The following is a 21,546-nucleotide window of genomic DNA, read 5'->3' as shown; positions in this document are numbered from 1 at the left end:
AGGATAAAGAGAAAAATACGATTCTGGAACAATGCATTTGAAAATATCATCATGGAAAAATCTTTGTTCATGAGATTCATCATAGACATTGGGCTTTACATCATACCTTTGTGTACTGATACTTTTTGAAAGAGAAATAGTTTGTTGTTCTAACCTTGGCATCTACATTTGTTGATTTGCAACGATATTATCTGACCTTCTGTCAAAGTCATCTCCTGGTTCCAAGGCAGGCTTTCCTCCAGCATTCTCGCTTTTGTCTTCTTGCATTAGAGCATGCATGTCTCCTAGGCTTTGGGAACTTTCTTCATCATGACTGATTTGTATATATAAATTGGAATTCTCATTCACATTAGAAGAAAATGAGACAAAGCTTGGACTAATTTCTGCTTGATCAGACATAGGAGGCAGGGAATGCTCAGCATAATCTGAAGATTCTTCATCCCTGAGTTCACTTTCAAGATCATACTTTAGATAATTAAGATGAAATCGCATATTAAAATCCCTAACAGATTCATCTTGTTTCCATAGATAATCAATTTCATCATATACATGGTCATAGTCATAACAATCAAATTCAAAAATGAAAGTCTTGATGAATTGGTCCCAGCTGTGAATTGAGGCAACTGGGAGGGTTCTGCACCATTTTCTAGCTTCCGCCGTGAATGTAAGAGTAAACATTATGCATAAAACGCCTTCATCAATTCTTTGAACATCAGAACTTGAAACTCTTTGAATAAATTGAAGAGCATGATTAAAAGCAGAAGAATTATTCTTACCATTGAATTTTACCTGAGACAAGAGTCTTACCACTTCAGGTGGAGTGTTGGAAGAGGTAGGAACATGGATTCAACTCCAAATGGGAAGTTTGTGAGCAACCGTCCTGATTCAAATGTTACAATTGAAAATCATTCCAACAGACACGGAGGTTCAGGCCCTCCTTCTAGCGCCAAATATGTTGAAGCCCCGAAAATACGGTTGACAACAAGGGGGATACCCACTCGGTCCGGACCTTGGTTGGCAGCTCCTTATCCATTTGGTATAGCGGGTCCGACTGGGGATAATGGGACCAGTTTCCCAATCTAAGGGTGTATGTGTGTGTGTGCAGAGTTGAATGTTGCTGATCTAAGAATACTTAAAGCTAATTTAATTCAAACTTTTAAACTAAATCTATGCTATTGTAATCTAATGAGAAACAACACATCTAAGCTATGCTAACCCGGGGTGTATTTCTTCTATTATGCGATCTAAAGAGATTTCAAACAATAACTGGTAATAAAGATCATTCGGCTATCATAAGAATAGAAATCAATTAAGATAAGCCACTTTGCATAAAACGTTAGGCAAAACAGTTGTGAACAGCATATCGCATAATAAGTTATTCATATATCAGACATAAATAAATGGCTCCACCATACAGAAGTGCCAAATGGTAACTCATACTTTCATGCAGTAACATATAAACAACTAAAAACTGTATATCACTTTAAGAATATAAGCAGAAATGGCCAAGAGATAGAAGTACCATTTATGACTAATCATACTCATAAGCTTCAAGCAAAAATGATTTATCTCTACTTGTTCTAACATCTACTAAGAGTACAAAAGTGCAACATTAGTAGCAGACATCAAATGCAAACATTAATAAATCTCGATCCATCCATTCATCGAAACCTCCTCTAAGGGTGCAGAAGTGCATGTTCCGAGGACAAGTTTTTGACAAATTTCTGGACCCTTCTCTAAATGCATGAGAAGGGTTAAAATACTACTTCCTAATTCTAATAATAGTGTATTTACAAAATTTAGGATGCGGTTTTCAAATGACCGTCCTTTTTCTAATCTAATTTTAAAGAAAAAACAACATTCTAAAATAAGGCTACTTCTGAATTTGGTCTTTAAAGCTGCAAGTATTCATCATGGGCTTGAGGAGAGTCGGCTGGCTGACTTCTGCGCTGAGCTGGGCTGCGAAAACAGAATCTATGAGAGCTGGCACTACTTTTTCGGCCGCGTTTATGATGCATTTCATAGTCATCCATTGACTATGCGGCTTGACCAAGTATGCCCAGTAACACTCGCAATTTAATCTGTTTAATGCTTGGATCGCTTTTCCCTTTTCCTGCGCCTTCTGCTTCCATTCTCCTTCCAGTCGTAGTTTATTTGGTAGGTACCTCGGGGTGGTCTCTTCGATAAAAATTGGCCCTGTGTAAATTCTCATTTACACAGTCTCTTTCCCTGTATAACATGAATCTTTGGAGATCATCTGGAGACAACTTTGACTGAGCTTCCCGCAAAATTTCCTGGAGTGAGCTTTTACTCTGAAATAAATCATCAAACAAATCTTTCTTTCCAACGAATACTTTTATTTTGACGTTCGTTGTGAAATCTTAGGCAACTTCATTTGGGTCAAATGGCCTTGCTGGGAATTTAAATAATTGTAGACACGTCACATTCTCCTCTTCGGTGAAATCATGTCCTACATCAAACAATGAAAAGGCCCCACAAGCTACAGGAAACTGAGGCCATGTGGCATTCTTTTTGTCTTTTAGGTCTTTGGTCAGGCCGCCTTCTGAACAGGTTTGATATGCAATTTCCTCAGCCAAAAGTTTATAGGGGATATACAGAGGCAAGACATGAGGAGGTACGGTGCTTCCAAACACTCTAATATAGGTGAGTCATTCTTGCCCGAACCATCTTGCGATGGGGATGATATCTATCTGTGCCTCGGGTGAGCACCTCGGGGGGTCTTCATCATACATCATTCTATACAAGGGTAAGATAAGCCCGTGACAAATCTGGTAGAAGTGTGGGACAAACTAAGAATCCCATAATACCTTATGATAAACATGGATAGGTAATGGGTCCTGAGTAGTCCATTTCCAACCCATAGTGGGAAATTTAGACACATAACAAATAGAATCCATAACATATGCGGACAGATAAAAAGGAGGATAGATCCTTTGAGACAAGGATCTTTTAGATCGATAATTGATAATAGCCATGTATAGATTATCAGAAAAGATCTTGGCCCAATCCATAACATCGGCATTTGTGGCAGCATCTATTAATGGTAGCCATTCAGATGAAAACTTATTGATATCCAGCATCCCAAATAATCTACAAAGCATGGCCGCAACAAAACAATACGGAGAGGTGAGGGAACTAGTGCTGTACATACCGTTTTTGTCTTTTTTGAGCGGCTCCTCTTTTCTGGACCAATCTTTGGTGGTCTCTGCTAGGTTTGGGTTCTCTGCCACAAATTTCTTAACGAATTGTGCATTGTAAGTTGCCTGCGGTTCAGGAAGATGATACCTAAGCTTTAAATCTTGCGCAGCGAATGATTCGATGAGCCCATGTCCTTGAACCTTGAATTGTTTGTTGTTCATCTCTTCATTGTCAAGTATCCACTTGATCATATCCATATATGGTATAATTTTTGGCCTTGCTGCTATCCGGTGCAGAAATGAACATGCTAGCTCCTCTAAGGACGCCTCGGAAGAGCGTTGTGAGCCCGCAACCACAGCAACCTTCATTATTCTGGGATTCTCTTCTTCGAGCAGTCTGTACATGCTTTCCCATGTCGATATCCTTGCGTCTCTATTACAGGCTGTGTCTGTATACAAAGGCGCCATCTCCTTCGTCTTTTCCTTCGCCTCAGAGCCTTGAGCTTTATTTTTCTTTCCCATTTCTTCCTGCGTTTGGCTTTGAATCGTCTTTAGTTCTTCGTTCCTGCAGCTTACGAGTGAAATGGAAATGACTGATCAAGAAAGGTGATGGGAGAGTTTTAAATGCAATAGATATATCAAATATGCCACCTTACGTGAAGTAATTCTTTACAAAAGCACGCGTCTTCATTTCATTTAATAGCTGACAACTAATTCCTTTACTATCATTAAAAGTGCATGATCTTGAGTCAGATTATGGTAAGTGGCTTTTCTTTGAATAGTGTGCCTGAAGGATTCGTGATGAAGTGATTTATGATTTGCTTACGTAACATCACAGATCGCGCCATCGCAAATCGCACCATTGAAGATCGCGCAAACATACGAATATAATATCGCAGTGATCGCAACATCGCAGGTCGCAGAAGTTTAATGTTTGCCGAATCTTGTCGGCTCATTTCTGCGATATGCGATCTTGCGATCGGTGTTATCGCAGATCGGTAAATGTTGAAGTTTTTTCCTTATGAGTATTACTTTATTGCGATGCGATATTATGCTTAACACGAGAGTCTTGCGCATACTGATATTATAGAGAAATGGAGGCATTTCCTATCTTTTTTGCAACGCGGCTTTAAAGATATTTCCCTTATCATAGACTTAGGTTAAAAAATATTCAAAATACCTTTCTAAGCTTACGATGGTAGCCTTATTTTGAAGAAAGGAAACTCTTGCTTTTTTTCTAGAATTTAACTAAGGGTCCCCATCCATTTAGTATTTTGGACAACACCTAAATGAACAAGGGGGGGGGGGGGTGTTGCTGGCCACAACATGACCATAACTTTGGCCGTGCACTGGCCCACTGTCTGTTTCACATCTTCAACTATTTTCTTGGTTACTTTCCTTGCGCTGTCAACCTAAAGAGTGGTTGCATCTCTTGCAGAGTTGTAATCTTGCCTTGAATGTTTCCTGTGACTGCATAACCTTCCTCCAGCCAGGGCTTTAGTCATACCATCATCACTGCTTCCTTGTGCAGCACTGTGTCCACTTGTTCCTTCAGCTAGTTGGCTTCCTGTAGCTTAGCTAACCTTTGTGTCAGTGCAATGGTTTGCATTCTGCCCTTAACTTCGTAATAGCACTATTGGAGTTTGCATTCTTTGGTATCTAGTCTTTATATGTTTAGGATCTCATGTAAGCTGGTCAGGACCTCAAATGATTGTTCGAACAACTATGTGCAATCTGGTACTGCACTCTCCATTGCTATGACTACTTCTATGATAGAGGCCGCCTGCTATTCCTTTATCTCTGGCAGTGTTGAAGGATGGGCCCTCAACTAGAGCTCTCGAAACAGTAGGTTCAGCTCCAACTGAACCTACGCCATATTTGTCCGAGTGTCATGCACCCTTGTGGCCAATTTGTAGATGCAGACCTCGACTGGCTCCTCCTCTGGAACGGCCAACTCTGGGAACATTTTGCATGCCTCCTCCATAACCTGTATGATCTTCTTTCTTTGGCTGGTCACCTCGACCTCAGTAGTGATGGCAACATTCCTTTGTAGGGCCATCTGCTCATTGTTTATCTTATGTTCACTGATCACCTGGAGGGTGCGGTGCTCACGGGCCCTTAGCTCTACAATTACTCCATCCTGCAAGAGGTGGAGTGCTTCATGTAGAAGCGCTGCCGGGTTCATTCCAACTCCCTTCAAGGTGCTAAAATTTGGCCTGTTAGCCTCATTTTCCATGGTCAATGCTCCATCTGGCAACACTATCGCACTAGAATCCTTCGTGCATAGTATATCGACAGCCTCTGACGTGCTAATAGCCAAGTTGGTGGACAACGTACCGGATTGCGAGACATGGGTCTGCAACTCTTGCAACCTGGTGTGGATGGCCCCTTAGGATGATCTGATGCTACGTTTCAAATTGATGTAAGGCATCCATGGTGACATCTCTAACTGTGTCACTGATGTTATATAAGTCACCGTCTGTCAATGTGATAGGGTCCAGCGGGGTCTTGGTTGCCTTGGAATTCTTTCTGCAGCCTCCCTTCTCTAGCTCTCTCAGGTGCTTAATGAAGGCAAACATCTCTTGAGGGTCCACGCCTTGTTGCTATGTGTCCTCCTCTTCGGTCTCATGTGAAGGTGACCGCGCACCTTTGTCAGAGCCCTGCTTTGTGCCACATGTCCGTTTTCCTGCCTCCTTTTCTGCATGTTACGCTTGGGTCTTCTCAGCAGCCTCCTTTTTCCTCTTTTCGACGAGCTACACCATCTTCAGCCTAGTCTCTTCCTTCTTCTTCTGTGTGGCAGATTTGCTTCCACCCACTGCCAAGTCAGTGGTAGTGCACCACTTCGCTGAACTTTTATCAAGCACCGCATCAATGGCATCATCTGTGGCTAGGTAAGGCAAATCATACCACTTCTGCACAGGGTCCTTCCGTACCCTGATTGATATCCAATGGAAATCTACTTTAAGCTCGACATAGCTCTATAGGTTAGCATATATCGTGGGTGAAAATCACAACTTGCGATTGATAGCCATCCTGATATTCATTTTCACCAAGATGCAGAAGATCTTGCTATCTCAAACTCACTCCACATCCTTGGTCGCCCATAGCGAAGCATACTTCGCTGCTTCAGGAAGGTCTAGCCTAATCGAGGGGAATTGGCTCTCCTTTGGTAGCTCCCATGCTACCAGCACGATCAATAGCAAGAGCCACACATAGTGGAAGGTCTTTCTTTTCTCTTGTGCTTCGCAATAATTTGCCATGAATTCTCCATGAAGGTAGTCTGACCAGTTAAACTGGACTCCTTCCGTGCAGTGTTTTACGAGCGTGATGACAGGCACTGGAACCTCGTCTGTGTGGCACTTCTGCATCACGTTTCCGAGAAGGATATGAATTGCCACCTTCACAGCAGGGTCATAGATGCTGGATATAGTGTAAACGTGCGGCTTCTTCACCAGTTTGAACTTCTCTTTCATTGATTCAATGAGATCCTCCTCGCCACCCTTGCCACCAAAGATCACAGCTAGATTTTTGCCTATATACAGAAGGCACATTATTCTATCAATCAACATACCAGTGATGGCTATCAGCTCCTCCAGTCACAGACACCCATCATGCACCAAGCACAATAGTTGCATGATGACCAAAACTGTGACGAGGGTGTAGTTATAGTGCAGCACCCAAAGCAGGTTGATTAATCCTACCTTCCCTACTCCTCTCAGCCACTTCCACGGCTCTAATGCAGTCATCCCCGATTCATGACTATGATGCGGTGCATTAGCTATGCGGTCGCCAGGTGTGGGAACTTCTCGTGGTCTGCGAAGTCCCAGCCTTTGAGCTTCAATATCGGCACCCATGCCAAACGCAAACCGTCAAAAGCAATTTCATTCGGTAGCAGAGGGGTTTGCAGGGGAGTCTTACTTTCAGCAATGTCCTTTGGGACCTTGAACTTAGGCTTGCGTGAAGGGACATACTCCAACAACCGTGTAATAGGGTCCACACCCTGGGAATCAACCTCCTCTACTTTCACTCCCACATCCTCATCATCCATGGGGATGTCTTCAATATCATCCTCCTCTGTGTCTAGGTTTATAACCTTGCCTTTTTTCCTAGGCAGTTGGCTTTGCTAGGTTTCGTCTTGGCGACATGCACATCGGTATGGTAGGTTGCTTGCCCTTCTTGTCTTTCATGGTCTCCTTGGTTGGGGTTGGCTTTGGTCTTGGTGTTCTTGGAACTTTAGGGACCTCCACCAATACCTCAACCACTTCTGGGGTAGCTACTTCCACCTCTCTCTACATTTCCTGAGCTGGCTCCTATACTACTTTCTGTGTATTGATAACTTATCGGGGTGTTGACATGATCTTTTGCAAGAATTCCAGTGTATCCGCCGGCAAAGTCGTAAATACCCCAGAAACTATCAGAAGCTCATATTTCTCATGATTCATAGGTGCTTGAGATCTCAACCGCTGAATACTCAAAATGGCAAGTGTTTTTCACTGGACAACCACTTGTAATTTATAGGGCATTTTTAATTCAAATCCAACTATTCCCCCAAAAGTTAGTTCATTAATGTCGGATTGATGACATATTTGCAAGGATCTAAGACATTAATTTCATCTTAAATGTTGGTCACTTGCTCCATTTGGCCTCACTTGTGCCATCTTTTCACGAACAGTGACTTTAACGGTCACTTCGTGAGCAACCTACGCGATTTCTCCCTGGGTAGCGCAGCTCCCTCCACGCTGTCATGAACCCAATGACATGTCCTTGCTTCACACCATATTCTAATCGCACAGCTCCCCAACCCGTGTAGTGTAGTTTATAGCCCCACGCCTCCTTTCAACTGCCTAGAGCGCTAAGACTGTGCTACTTTCATTTAGTCACATGGCCAAACTACCAGTGTATGGATTCAAGTGATTGCCATTCACCTTTCTTGGGAAGGGTTCTCCATTTAGTTTGACCAGTTGTATCGCTCCTCCATTCAAAATCTCATCAATAACATAAGGCCCTAACAAGTGCATCTTGAATTTCCCTAGAAATTTATCAAACTTACTATCATATAACAAATACAGGTCATTTACCTTAAATGTGCACAACTTGATGTGTTGATCATGCCATGCCTTATCGCTCTGCTTTTGGACCTCCCGGTGAAATCCAGCCAAAAATATTTCTTATTCGAGCTCATCCATCTATGCAAGCCTCTCCTCCAGGGCTCCATGATCCATCATACCTGTAAGCACTACTATGTGCAAACTAGGCACAATGTATTCCATATGAATTACTGCTTCCACACCATAGACAAGCCTAAAAGGGTTTCTCCAGTCAACTTGTTTCATGTCATTCGATAAGCCCATAGTATTGCAGGTATGTGTAGGTCCCAATCACTTTGTTGAGCATTTCAAACCTTGGTCAGTGCATTTTCAAAAACTTTGTTGAACTCCTCCGCTGTCCCATTAGTCTATGGGTGATAAGGTGTGCTCTTATGGTGATATACCTAAAATTACTCTGTAAGTGCATTGATCATCTCATTCAGGAAGTGCGTACCACGATTACTCATCAATATCTTTAGATATCTAAATCACATCAATACATTCTCAAATAGGAACTTCGTGGCAGTCATGCTCGTGCAATCATTCACCGGTCGCGCTTCTGCCCAACGAGTCAAATACTCTGTCGCAGTCATAATGTACCTTGCTCCTATCTTTCCTTACTGCTGAATGGGTCCTACAAAATCTATCGTCCACTTCTAGAAGGGTTTCAACATCATTTGTGGATTGAAAGGCATTTCATCCCTCCGTGATGGCCTACCCATTCTTTGACATACATCACATGCCTTGCAATATGCTTTTGAATCTCGATGAAGGGTTTGCCACCACAACCCTGTGCGTAGAATCTTCTGCGCGGTTGCTCTCCCTGCATAATGTCCTCATGTAGTGCCCCCATGAGCATGTGGATGCTACTTCTTTCGAACTTAGGTACATACTGTCGCAATATCTCATCAGTCCCCATCTTGTATGGATGCCTAGCAATGGCAGAGAAATCGATCATGCACACCATTAATTCCTTCTTATGCTAGATAGTGTATCCTTCCAGTGCATTTCTTGTCGTTAGGAATTGTATTATATCCTAAAAAAGATAATCCGCGACAGGCACTGCAAGTAGTTGTGCATCACGAAATCCTTCTTCCATTTTAGTAGGTTCCTCCCCTATTTCGATGCGCGACAGATGGTCTAGTCCCACGTTCAATCGTCCAGGCTTCACAACAACTTCAAAATCGTATTCCTGGAGCAATAAGAGCCATCTGTAGATTCTTCCCCCCCAGCACAAGCTTATTTACCGGGTACTTTAGCGCGAAGTGATCTATATACACCTTAAAATGGCCTCCTAGCAAGTAATGCCTATACTTTTGGACTGCATACACCATAGCTAGCCTCTCACACTCAGTGGTGGAATAGTTCTTTTTTGCTTTGGATAATCTGCAGCTTGCAAATATGATAGGATGGTCCAATCCTTCTCCACCAACCTATGTTAGTATTGCTCCCAACACTATACATGATGCATCAACATGGACGTGAGACTCTTTTTTCGAGTCTGGGAAGACTTGAATCAGTGCGGTAACCATCTTTTCTTTCAATATATCCAAGCTCTTCCTACAGTCATCGTTCTAGCAGAACGTGACGTCCTTCTTCAACAATTTCTCCATATTCGCGGTTATATCAGGGTTCTCAATCTACAGTCCTTGAACCTCACGGTGACCTTCTGTTTTTGGAATGTTAACCTTCCACGGATTGTCATCCTTTTCTTTAGCAGTTACATTATAACATTCCAATGCACAACTCAACTGAGTAGCCCATTCAGGCCAAGTCAAGTCTAAAGGATATTGTGGTATCCTAAATATTGTTGCTTTCACTTCTTGTAGCGCTTCATCATTACTGTCAAATTTGTCCTCAAAATTGAATGTCATCATTAATCCTTCGTGAAAGATATCCCATTCACTTGTCCCGTGGCGGAGCTCTATTTCTGCATACTAATTCATTTGGATAACATCTAGGTTATGACAGAACAGGTGCACCCACTCAGGTTGGGGCTTTTCTCCATAAGCCTGGGTCCTTTTGGCCAAATGTGCATGCGGATCATTCTGCCCATCATACTTCTCTATCAGTCGCATTGTAGCCTTCCTAAATCATGTTCTCATCATCCTCCTACATTCGCGCCAACCATCAAAGCTTCCCTTGTGTGTACCCCACCATCTTGCGAGTGTAGCACATAGTGCCCAATCGAAGGCTTGGAAGCGCTGCTTTTCTGGTACCTCCCTTTCAAATGCATCCAAAAAGATATCTACCTCATTGAGACCATCATAAGTAGGTAGATTTCTTACCTCTAACGACACAACGCAACAACCGGTTCTTCATGTTGAAATTCATTGTAATTACTTCATGTAACTGATTCTACGAGTGTTATATTTCTTCGTTGGAGTCCAAAGTGCAAGAAGTATTGCAGTCCTATGTAATCCATCCATCTGCAATGGGATTCACCCAATCTTGGTCTCACGTTGTTATCTTATAGATACAATCCAGGTCGTCATCACACTCATAATAGCAGATAGGTTTAGTATAGTGTGATCCTTCAACAGGATCGAGGGGTACTATTACACGCAGCAATTTCTTCTCAAAGATCATCTTTTGCTTTTTTAGATTGATTACCCCATTCATATCAATAGCCAAATCAGTCCCCAAGAGTGGAGGATAGGGATTGTTGTCAGCCACTATCTCTATTATTTCAAAATCAGCCAGCACGCTCGCTCCCTCAATATCCACAGTCACCCCTTGTAGCCACCCCATGGGGATGATCTTCTACAGATTCACCATCCTTAGCTGAATCGGAGACCATTGTAGCGCAGGTCTCGCCATTTCCTCCCTATTATGCTTTGGTAGGACATTTGCATCTGACCCCAAGTCCAAAATGACTTGATCCATTTCATGTTGTCCTATCTGTGCGGTTAGTCTCATCTCCCATCATGTCCTTGTTTTATGCTTTCCAATCTTTCATACTATGCGTGGCTCACCTGGCATGTTTCCAGCGCATCTATTGAGGAGTTCTTGTAACAATTTCATAGCCTTAATGTTGCGTAGTAAATTCATACAGGTTTCCAAAACGTTGTGAGCATAGAGGGGTCCATCTCCTTCTCAGGATTATCCGGCGTGCTTCCTGAGGCGGAAGCCTCAAAAAAGCTCTTCTTAGCTTCCATGAAGGTTTCACATGCGAGCTCCAAATTGAACTCAACCTCCTTTGCTGGGGCTTTGCGAACCCATGTGTTGTGTTGTGGCTATTTCCCCTTGTCCTCTCCTATTGTGATTACACTTCTTAACACTATATTGACGTTTGGATCTTCTTCACGTGACTCAAACTTCATCATTTTCAAGTTCCGAGTCGATGGAGGTGGTAGTGCCCCTTTGTCATGTATCCTAACTATCATCATAGGATAGTCTTCCATTTTGATTATCAAACAGTGTGAAATACTTGCACGATGGACATGTTGGATTAGTGCAATCATGGGCATAGTGTCATAGTCCTCTGCAATTGTAGCAAGTGAACTATCCTCGACCTCTACCAGGTTCTCCTCCACCTCGACCTCTTTCATGCTCCTAAAATCTTGTCTGTGCCATTCTTGCGCTCTGGTCAAGGTGCCATGTTTCGGCCTGAACCCTATAGGTGGGAGTTCTATCCATCATCAGTTCATAACTCCTACAAGTATGCTCATCATTCCCTATCGACCTACAAAAGTTGCAGAATCTATACAAAGTTCTGTAGCAAGTGACAGTTATCCGTGGCATTTTTTTGGCTACGTGATAAATAACTTACCATAATGGAGGCCCCACGCTAGGTCTTAATTAATCTTTTGGCCTTAAAGAAATTGGTCCTCCTCCTGCAATATAGTTTGCAAAGACCAGGCAATGGTCTTTGTCATGAACCTGAATCTTGCATTTCAAGCACCATACCTCCTTACACACCTCAGGTCGAACCGTCTTGTCCTTCTTCAGACTTTGCATCTCAAGGCACAGATTATTCAGCTACACATTCATCTGCTGAACTCCTAGATTATGATCTTGCATTGGAGTTTCATGTAGTCTCATGGCAATCTCCAACGCCTCTGCCTTAGTTGTTATCTTCTGCTGCGACAATGCACTCCTAAGTGTGGTAGTAGCAATGCCACAAACTACTCGTGATGTTGTCCATTTGTCAAATTCATGTTGGCTTCACAGATTGTACATTTCAGCCTCTGGTCTAGTTCCTAAGGCATCTTGCCTGGTTGCATCACGATCCCTTTGAATCCCATAATCAACTACAAATCATATTTAGGCCTACTAAATTCCCTATTCAGTGCTGCCTAGATGTCTGGTACTCCAGCATTCAGGTTATCGTTAAAGTACTTAATATACCACGTTAGTGCGCGATCTTGTAGAGAACTAACTAGTGTTTCCTTCTTTATATGATCATCTGTAACACCTTGATCTTCCAATACAGTCCTCACAATGAACCAGAATTGGTCCGGGTCCTCATTTCCAAAGCCTTTGAACAAAGGAAACTTCACTGTATTTTCCATACTGAACCGCAGAGGAGGTGGAGGTGGTATGGGAAAATTTATAGGTGAGGATGGTGAAGTTGGAGGTGGTGTGGGTGGAGGTGGTATTCGTGGGAATATATTAAGGCCTTAAAAATATGTGGCAACAACAAGGGGGATAACCACCTGGTCTAGACCTTAGAGTAGCTCCTTTTCCGTTTGGGATAGTGGCTCTGACTAGATATGATGGGACAAGTTTCCCAATGTTTTGAGTTTATATGATTTGTGGGATTTTTTCTGATGATTTTCAAAAGAATAACCAGAAATTAACACAAGTTTATTCTAAGATGCAAAACATTGAATTAAATCTATTTTAATCTAACACGGGGTATTGTTGGTTTTATGCGATATAAAAATATGTCTATGTAATCTATGATGATATAAATCAATTGCATACTATAAAGAGTTAATACATTGTAAGATAATGCTTTTGAGAATATAGTTAATCAAAAGAATTGTGTAAAACCATATCACATATTCTAATGATCACATATAAATTAGACCATTCTCTATTCTAATATCGTAGAATAGTGCAACTAATACTTCAAACGGAAATGACAAATTTCATACATAACTCATAAAATATATACTTATCACTAATACTAGAACAAATATTTAGCAAAACATGATAATAGTACCAAATGTGTACCATTCTACTCATTTGACTAGTGACAATAGGCCGTAATCAATCATCTACCAATAAGCCTCCCAAAGAATAAAATAGTGCATCAATAGTGATAAAAAAAAGATATTTGATTGAAAAGACCATGTTCCATGATTTCATCAAGGCATCTACAAACTTACGATAGCGCATTCCTTGTAAATGTTCTTAATAAAATTATGGACCCTTCTATAAATGCATGAGAAGGGTTTAAATATTATTCTTAATTAACTAAAAATAACTTATACAAAATATCTATGAGGTGGTTTCAAACAACCTTCCTCGTTGCTAGTATCCAACTTTCCAAAAATAAAATTGCTCAAAAATGACTGAGGTCCTCATTGATTAATCAGCGCTGCCAACTTTTCTTCTCAGCTCACAAATGTCGGACATTGGGCTAACTTGTGGTGGCATCCCAAATTGTGTTCTCAACTGCCCTGCAAATATAGCATCATGTAAACGTGGCAGCATTCTCTGTACTTAATCCAAGGAGCAATTCAAGGTCATGATCTAACTGTGTGGTTTGACAAAAAGTTGCCATACTGCTTCCCAATAAATTTTTGATAGACCCTCAATTGTTTCATTCTATAGATGACTCTTATTCTTCCAATTCTCGTCTAATGCTTTAAGATGAGGAAGTGTTTTTGGATCACTCTCCTTCATGAGGTTGCATGTGTGCAACATGTGATTTATTGTTTTCATATTTCTTTTTGAAATACCCAATGCTCTAGCTATTGCTAGTTCAGCTTGTTTCACCCGTGAGTCCTAATCAGTGAATAAAATATCCTTATGTCAATCATTGATCTTTGGGAGACTTGACCTTTTCCCTTCCTCTGAATCCTGCCATTAAATATAATCAGAGATCTTAGAATTGAGTTCATTGAACTCAATTCTTTGATCAATAATGATGTTTGTTAATTGTTCACTAGTATTCAAAGGTAGAATGATATTTGATATATGTTGGAGGAAGAGCTGCTTTTGCTTTTTCAGTAAAGTATTCAATGTTAAAGCCTTATTAATGAATTCCTATGTAGTAGGAATATCCTTATAGTTTGCTAGGTCACTCTTTAGCTCCTGGATTTATAGCAAATAAGTCATTTTCATGAAATTTTCAGTACTTCCATATCCTGTTGTAGCTTGTGTAGTTGCTCCTCTACTTGATGGTTCACACTGGCTCTTTCTTCATCTAACTGTCCCAGTAATAATGTGATCTGGTCATCCTTTTCTTTAATCAAAACAGACTCTTCGGTTTCTTTGTTGATTTTTTCTGTAGCATAGGCTCCAGCAAATTGAGCTAGCCAATTCAAATGTTCAGTTGGATTTATTTGTGTGTCCTTGCATAGGACGTCCATAAATTCATGTTCTGAGGGAGTTTTAGTTCTCCTCCTCTTTCTTTGTCTTTTTACAATAGCTTTATGAAGAGGGCTATAAAAGATGTCTAGAGGAGGGATATATGTTACATTCAAGACAATTTCAATAGTTGGATCTACAAGGATTACCTTTGTATCTTTCAAACTCGTTTTTTGACATTCAGTGGTCACTATTGTTATTTTCCCTGATAGGGTTTGAAATCTTTTGGTTTCTTGTGTCGATGATACCTTAGGGGTATCCTATAGTTTTTCATTGAATGCATCCCACAACTTTTCTAATTCATCTGCTTCTGCTTCCTACTTTCGTGACATGCCTGGCTTATTCTTCTTCTGAGACTTGGTTTCAATTCTATGATCAGTCATCGAAAATTCTTGTAGGAGGTATTCTAACCTCTCTCCCCTAAACTCCTGGAATCGTCTTAATTTCTCTGGGTTGAAATTTGTCTTGGCTACATTCAGAATCTGCTCAAAGTCATCTGCTGATTCCAGTAAATCTTCAAACTCATCTATTGTATGAGTTACAGGTTTGATCTTAACTGAAACAATGATTTTTTTTTCTATTTTATGTGGATCAAAAGCCATTGCTGGTAGAATGGGGAGCTTTAATAACTACATATTTTGACACTCTTTATATGCATGACCATAATTAAGAAGGGCAAATGACCCACACTGAAGGGGAAAATTTGGCCATAAGGATTTCTTCATTTCCCTCAATGTTTTTGTGAGGCAATTTCCTACTGTTTGGCATGCTACTTCTCTTACCAATAGTTTATCCAATACATACATAGGGAGGACATGCGAGAAATATTGGCTACCAAATATCCTGATATAAGATAAGGAATCTTCAAGAAAATACCTTCCGATTGCTTGGAGGTCTCTGATAGCTTCTTTTGTGAATCTCGGACATCTTTTGTTGAAAACTAACTGATGTAAGGAAGAACAACTCCCTGGCATAATTGGTGAAAATGTGGAATATAATCTTGTTCCCACATTTGATTATAACTTAGGAAGATAGGAGTATGATCATTGGTAGCCCATCTCCAATCGAGGGTTGGAAAATGAGTGCAAAAACAAATGGCATTGAAGACATATGCAGAGATGAAGAATTGCGGAACTGCTCTAGAGGAGGCAGCCCTAGTTTGGAAATATTCAGTAATTTTTTTGGCCAAATTCTCAGAGAGAATGGTTTCCCAATTCATAATGTGAGAATTAAAAAAAGCCTCAATTAAGGGAACCCAATTGATCGAGAACTTCAAATTATCAGGGAGACCATACAATCTACATAGCATAGAGGCTGCAAAATTATAAGGATTGGTCAAAGAAGCGATAAGGTACATACTCACTTTATCTTGTTTGAATTTACTGTCCCTTCTCCTCCATTCCTGTATCATTTGAAACGGGTCTTCATTTTCCTTTACAAACTTTGCAACAAATTGTTTTTCGTAGATGTCCTGGGCATCGGGTAGCTTGTACATTTGTTGTAAATCTTCGTCTCTGAAAGAATCCAAGAGTGTATTTTTAACTATCTTGATAAGTTTTCCTTTGACTTAAGTATTCTCTGCTACCCATCGTATCATATCTGTGTATGGAAAGAGCCTAGCCCTTGCTGCTATTCAACGAAGGAAAGAGCAAGGAGAATCTCTGAAATTCACTCCTGACGGTTCCGTGCTATTAGTGGTTGATCGAATGTATGTTACTTTAGGGTTTTCATTCTCTAGTGTAGTATAGATAGTCTGCCATGTGGTGGCACCTCCATCTGCAGTGCATACTGTATCTGTAAAGATGGACGACATCTCTATGCTTTTAGTTTCTACAATAGATTGCCTGGTATGCTTCAGCATCACCTTTCAAATCGACATCACTTGAGTGGAGTTCCTATTAAAACCAACAGAAATTAATTGTTGCATAAAATAAAAGATTTTATGAAATGACTTCACTTTGAAAGAAAAGATCTAGGGCCAATTTTAGCATTAATCAACCATAATGAACACCATGATTACATGAATAGGGATGATAACCATATTAAATCATTATGACCTAACTCGTGTCTAGCATAAAAACACTATTAAACATCTGTTAAATTCATCATGTTGGATATTCAAGTTATAACATGAATGAAACTTTGTTTGATGGATCTTGTGATCTATGATATGCGATATCGTAAAAACACAAGATCGCAATATCAGGATATCACAATATTGGGGTTTTGATAGGCAACAATTAAGCTCTTAACATAATATCCTCCGATGTGCGATATATGATCGGGATATCACATACAGAGTTCAATTGTTAGTCACATGTTGGTATTTTTTGAATGTGCTTAACTTTGCTACTAAGGAATCATGTGATTTGCAATTTGCGATGAGGACTTTAATATGTTTTAAGCTAGGTTAACACAAAGAGGGGAAAAATTCAATTTAAAAGGGTCTTTATTTGTATTATACATAATAAAAATGAGGGGGTTGTTGCATAGCACAACAATTGGTGATTCACTTGGGATAACCGACTATGTCTGATTAGTTTCTTTGACATTTCTCAAACTTTCAGAACAGGAAAAGTCGTGAAGAAATAAGAATTGTATGATTCATAAATTAAACAGTGTTTCTATGGAATATAAAGTATTCACCTATCTCACTTATTTTCTTACTCAACTCTTTAGGTGACAAAACATAAATGTCTATATCAGTCAATACTTAGATTTATAAACATAAAGTAGGTATTCTCCTAAAATTTGCTTTATAGATTTTTACTCATTTATATAGATAAAGCCTTTGCTGCCAGTGGGCGTTAATAGCCTCAACAGGGTTATCTTTTAACCAAAAATGATTCATGGTCCCATCTGAAATTGGTTCCTAATTTCAACATTTAATCAAATTTTATTCAATTTCCTTTTATTTGGAACTTGTCTCTTTTTTATGGTACTTTTTACTTTAAATATCCTTAAAAGCCATTTTCTAGGCTTGGTGACCTAATGGTAACAATGTCATTCACCGGTTGTAATTTAAACTGAACAAGATGGCTTGTGATGAGACCCCTTGTCTTTTTATTTTTTTAATCAATAACTATTACCCTGTTATGATATGAAATATTGGTAATATCAGTCTAAATTATTTTCCTATGATCATGATAAACAAGATCGTGATGAGACTTATTATCTTTTAAGTTTTTTAATATTTTTAATTAGACTGTGAAAAAAACGCAATTTTATCAGATGGGATGAATCATTGGCTCATTTAAGAGTTATGGATGATAATTATAGAGTTGGTAAATACCTTTTTGCAGAGAATCCTTCCTAAGTTACTAGTTTGTTACTTGACTGGTACAAAAACATCTATACTTTATAAAATCAAGAGTCTTTTCAGAAGCTAAATGTCTTTAGTATATTCAAAATTTTCCCAAAGAAATAAGCTTTATTTAAGTCTCATATTTATGATTATCCTTTTACTCTTCTTATTTATAGAAGCGAAAAAAATCAAGTAAATTATTATAAATCGAAAATTTTGAACAACCAAAAGGGATAGTATTCAATCTTTATTTTCCTAAAACTTAAAATTTTAAAACTAACGTTTAACTTCTAAGAAAAATATTTTTCAAGAATTTGCCCATTTACAGGTAAAGAGTCTTTTCTACCTGTCAAATCTTGTAAAAGAAAGGTGGATGGGCCTAATTTCTCTATGATTTGAAATGGACCAAGCCACAATCCTTGGAATTTGGTATGTTTACCTTTTTCCTCATGTGCCTTATCCCATTTCAAAACTAGATCTCCAATTTCAAAAGTTCTTTTGATGGTGGATGTTGTATCAAATTAAGCTTTAACTATCTGTTGATGATGAGCATGTGTTGCTTTGGATTTCTCCCTCTGTTATTCTAATTTCAGGATTTGACCATGTCTAAGTTGAAGAGAAGAAGAAGGGTTCTCATCAATAAATTGAACTAAAGCAAGAGATGGTATTGTTATGTTTGTGGGTGGAATTGCTTCTTTCCCATAAAATAATACAAATGGAGAAGTACCTATTGAGGCCTTCTGAGTGATTTTATCTACTGAGAGAGAAAATATTAGTGCTTTATGCCAATTCTTATGGTTTTTCTCTACATTCCATTTGATAATTCTAATTAGGTTTTTTTTTTGTAGATTCAACTAATCCGTTACCTTGCGGATAATAGTTAGCTGAGTATTTAGGTTTAAAACCTCTTTTCAAAGCAAACTCTACCATAGCATTTCTGGAGAAGTAAGATGCATTATCAAACATTAAAGCTGATGGGAGGCTAAACCAAGTAATTATAAACTTATCAATGAAATCCGTAATTCTTTGGGTGTTAACTACTTTTAATGGGATAGCTTCAACCCAATTTGTAAAATAATCATTTGCAATTAGAATATACTTATGTTATTTGGAGGAGGTTGGAGTTATCTCACCAATAATATCTAACCCCCATTGTTATATTTACTGGATACAACAGGCGTGTTGCTTTCCTTTCTCTTCCTGTTGCGATTTGGCATGCTTTGCATTTCCTTGAATATTCATGTGCATCATTGAAAAGGGTTGGCCAATAGTACCTGGCATGCAAAATTTTATGTGTTGTGGTATTTCCTCTGAAATGACCTCAAACTGGCCCGTCCTGTAATTCCTGCCTTATCTTTTTAGCTTCAAGTTTCTCTAAACATCTTAGTAAAATAGCATCATAGTTTCTTCTAAATAACGCATTATCAATTAATTGATATTGATTTTCTTTAAGCCTTAGAGCACTCTTAGCTGTATAATTGATATATAATGGAGCATGTCCATTTTTCAAAAAAAAAATTAGATCAACATATTGTGATTCAGAATTGTTGAGTCTTACCTCAGATAATTGTACTTCAGTAGATTGATCGTCCTCTATTGGTAAATGAGAGGCTCTAGTTAGAATTCTGCAGAAACCTTAACCTCTAATAATTTTAGCAGGATGTATTTCTACATCATATTCCTAAAGTGCAGTAACCCAATTTGCTCTCTTCTCTCCTAATTCTTATTGGATTAATAGCTGCCTTACAGTGGGGTAAGGGACTATTATCTCAGTGTGTGTTTTTATGAGGAAATGTCTGAAATTTTTTAAAGTTTTAAATACAACAAAGGCTTGTTTCTCCACAACTGAATAATTTAACTCAACACCTTGTAAGTTATAACTAAAGAATGAAATAGGTGCTTCAACGTTCTAATCATTTAGCTGTGTCAAAACTGATGCGTAAGAGGTATCAGAAGAGAATGTGTATAATACAAATGGTTTTAGGAAATTAGGAGTTGTTAAGGAAGGAGCCTCAATGATGGCTTTCTTAATCAAATCAAAAGAATCTTTCTCACCTTTTCCCCATTTAAAAGTTGCATTTTTTCAGATCATTGATTATAGGGGTAAAATGATTTGAGAAAAATCAAGAATAAATCTTTTTACAAAATTAATTTGTCCTAAAAATGATTGCATCATTTTTTTGTTATGTGGCAGGGGAATGTTTTCAATTTATTTAATCCTATCGGGATCGATATAGATTCCTTTATTAGATACCACGAATCCTAATAATTTACCTTCTGCCAAGGCAAAATAAGGGTTTTTAGGATTCAAAGAAATGTCAAATTTCTCACATCTCTCAAAGATTTGTTTTAGGTGACTAATATGGTTGTTTCTATTTTTAGAATAGACTCTGATGTCATCTAAATATATTACAACTGAATTGTTGATTAGTCATCTAAAAGCTATGTCCATAGCACGTTGAAATGTAGCACAAGCATTAATCAATCCAAATGGCATCTTTTGATATGCATATGTTCCCCACATCGTTGTAAATGTAGTCTTTAATCTATCATCTGGATGAACCATAATCTGATTGTAACCTGAAAATCCATCAAGAAAAGACACCAATTCAGAACCTACAACTGAATGCAGAATTTGCTCCATAGTAGGCAAAGGAAAATTATCTTTTTGGCAAGCATTATTCAAATTTCTGAAATCTATACAAATCCTAATGTCTCCATTCTTTTTCCTCACATGGACCATGTTTGACATCCATTTTGAATGTCTAACAAAGAAAATGATTTTGGCTTTGAGCATTTTATTGAGTTCAGACTTAATTTGACTTTCTATGTTTGGGTGGATCTTCCTAAGCTTCTGTTGGACAGGTTTGTCTTTTGAAATCATGGTATAGTACGCTTCATTATAGAAGTGTCATATGTTTTGAGATTTGAATAATCCCAGGCAAAGACACTTTTATATTTTCTTAGCAATTTAATGAATGACATCCTTTCATCGGGTGCTAAGCCCAAACCTAGGTTTACATTTTGAGGTTTATCAGGTGTAACAAGATTAATTAACTTAAATATTAGAGTAGAACTTTGTGTTTTTGAATTAGTAGTCTTTTTAAACCTACCTTCAAATGATAGAGATCTTCCATCTTGACTACAGATTTGGGAATTCGATTTGCATCCTGTTTATTTTCAATATGTAGGTCGTGTTCATGTTCGTCTATGATTTGACCTTCATAAGATCCATCTGATGAAAGAAAGTCGATTATATCTGTATCTGATCTGGATTTAAACAGGAACGCAACAAATTATAGAAATAACCAATATAGAGATGCAACAAAAATAATACTTCATTTCATTAATGTAAAACATTGAAATTTGCTTACAAATAGAAATGGAAATAAACCAGCTAGGGCGATGGTAGCTTTATCTCTGAGAAGAGATGTGGTAGCTACATGCCTTTGAT

The sequence above is a fragment of the Pinus tabuliformis genome, chromosome 4_2 (assembly GCF_031772625.1).
Source record: "Pinus tabuliformis cultivar Carrire ecotype Pingquan chromosome 4_2, CPIR1, whole genome shotgun sequence".
NCBI lineage: Eukaryota > Viridiplantae > Streptophyta > Pinopsida > Pinales > Pinaceae > Pinus > Pinus tabuliformis.
Note: the sequence above shows the minus strand (reverse complement) of the source record.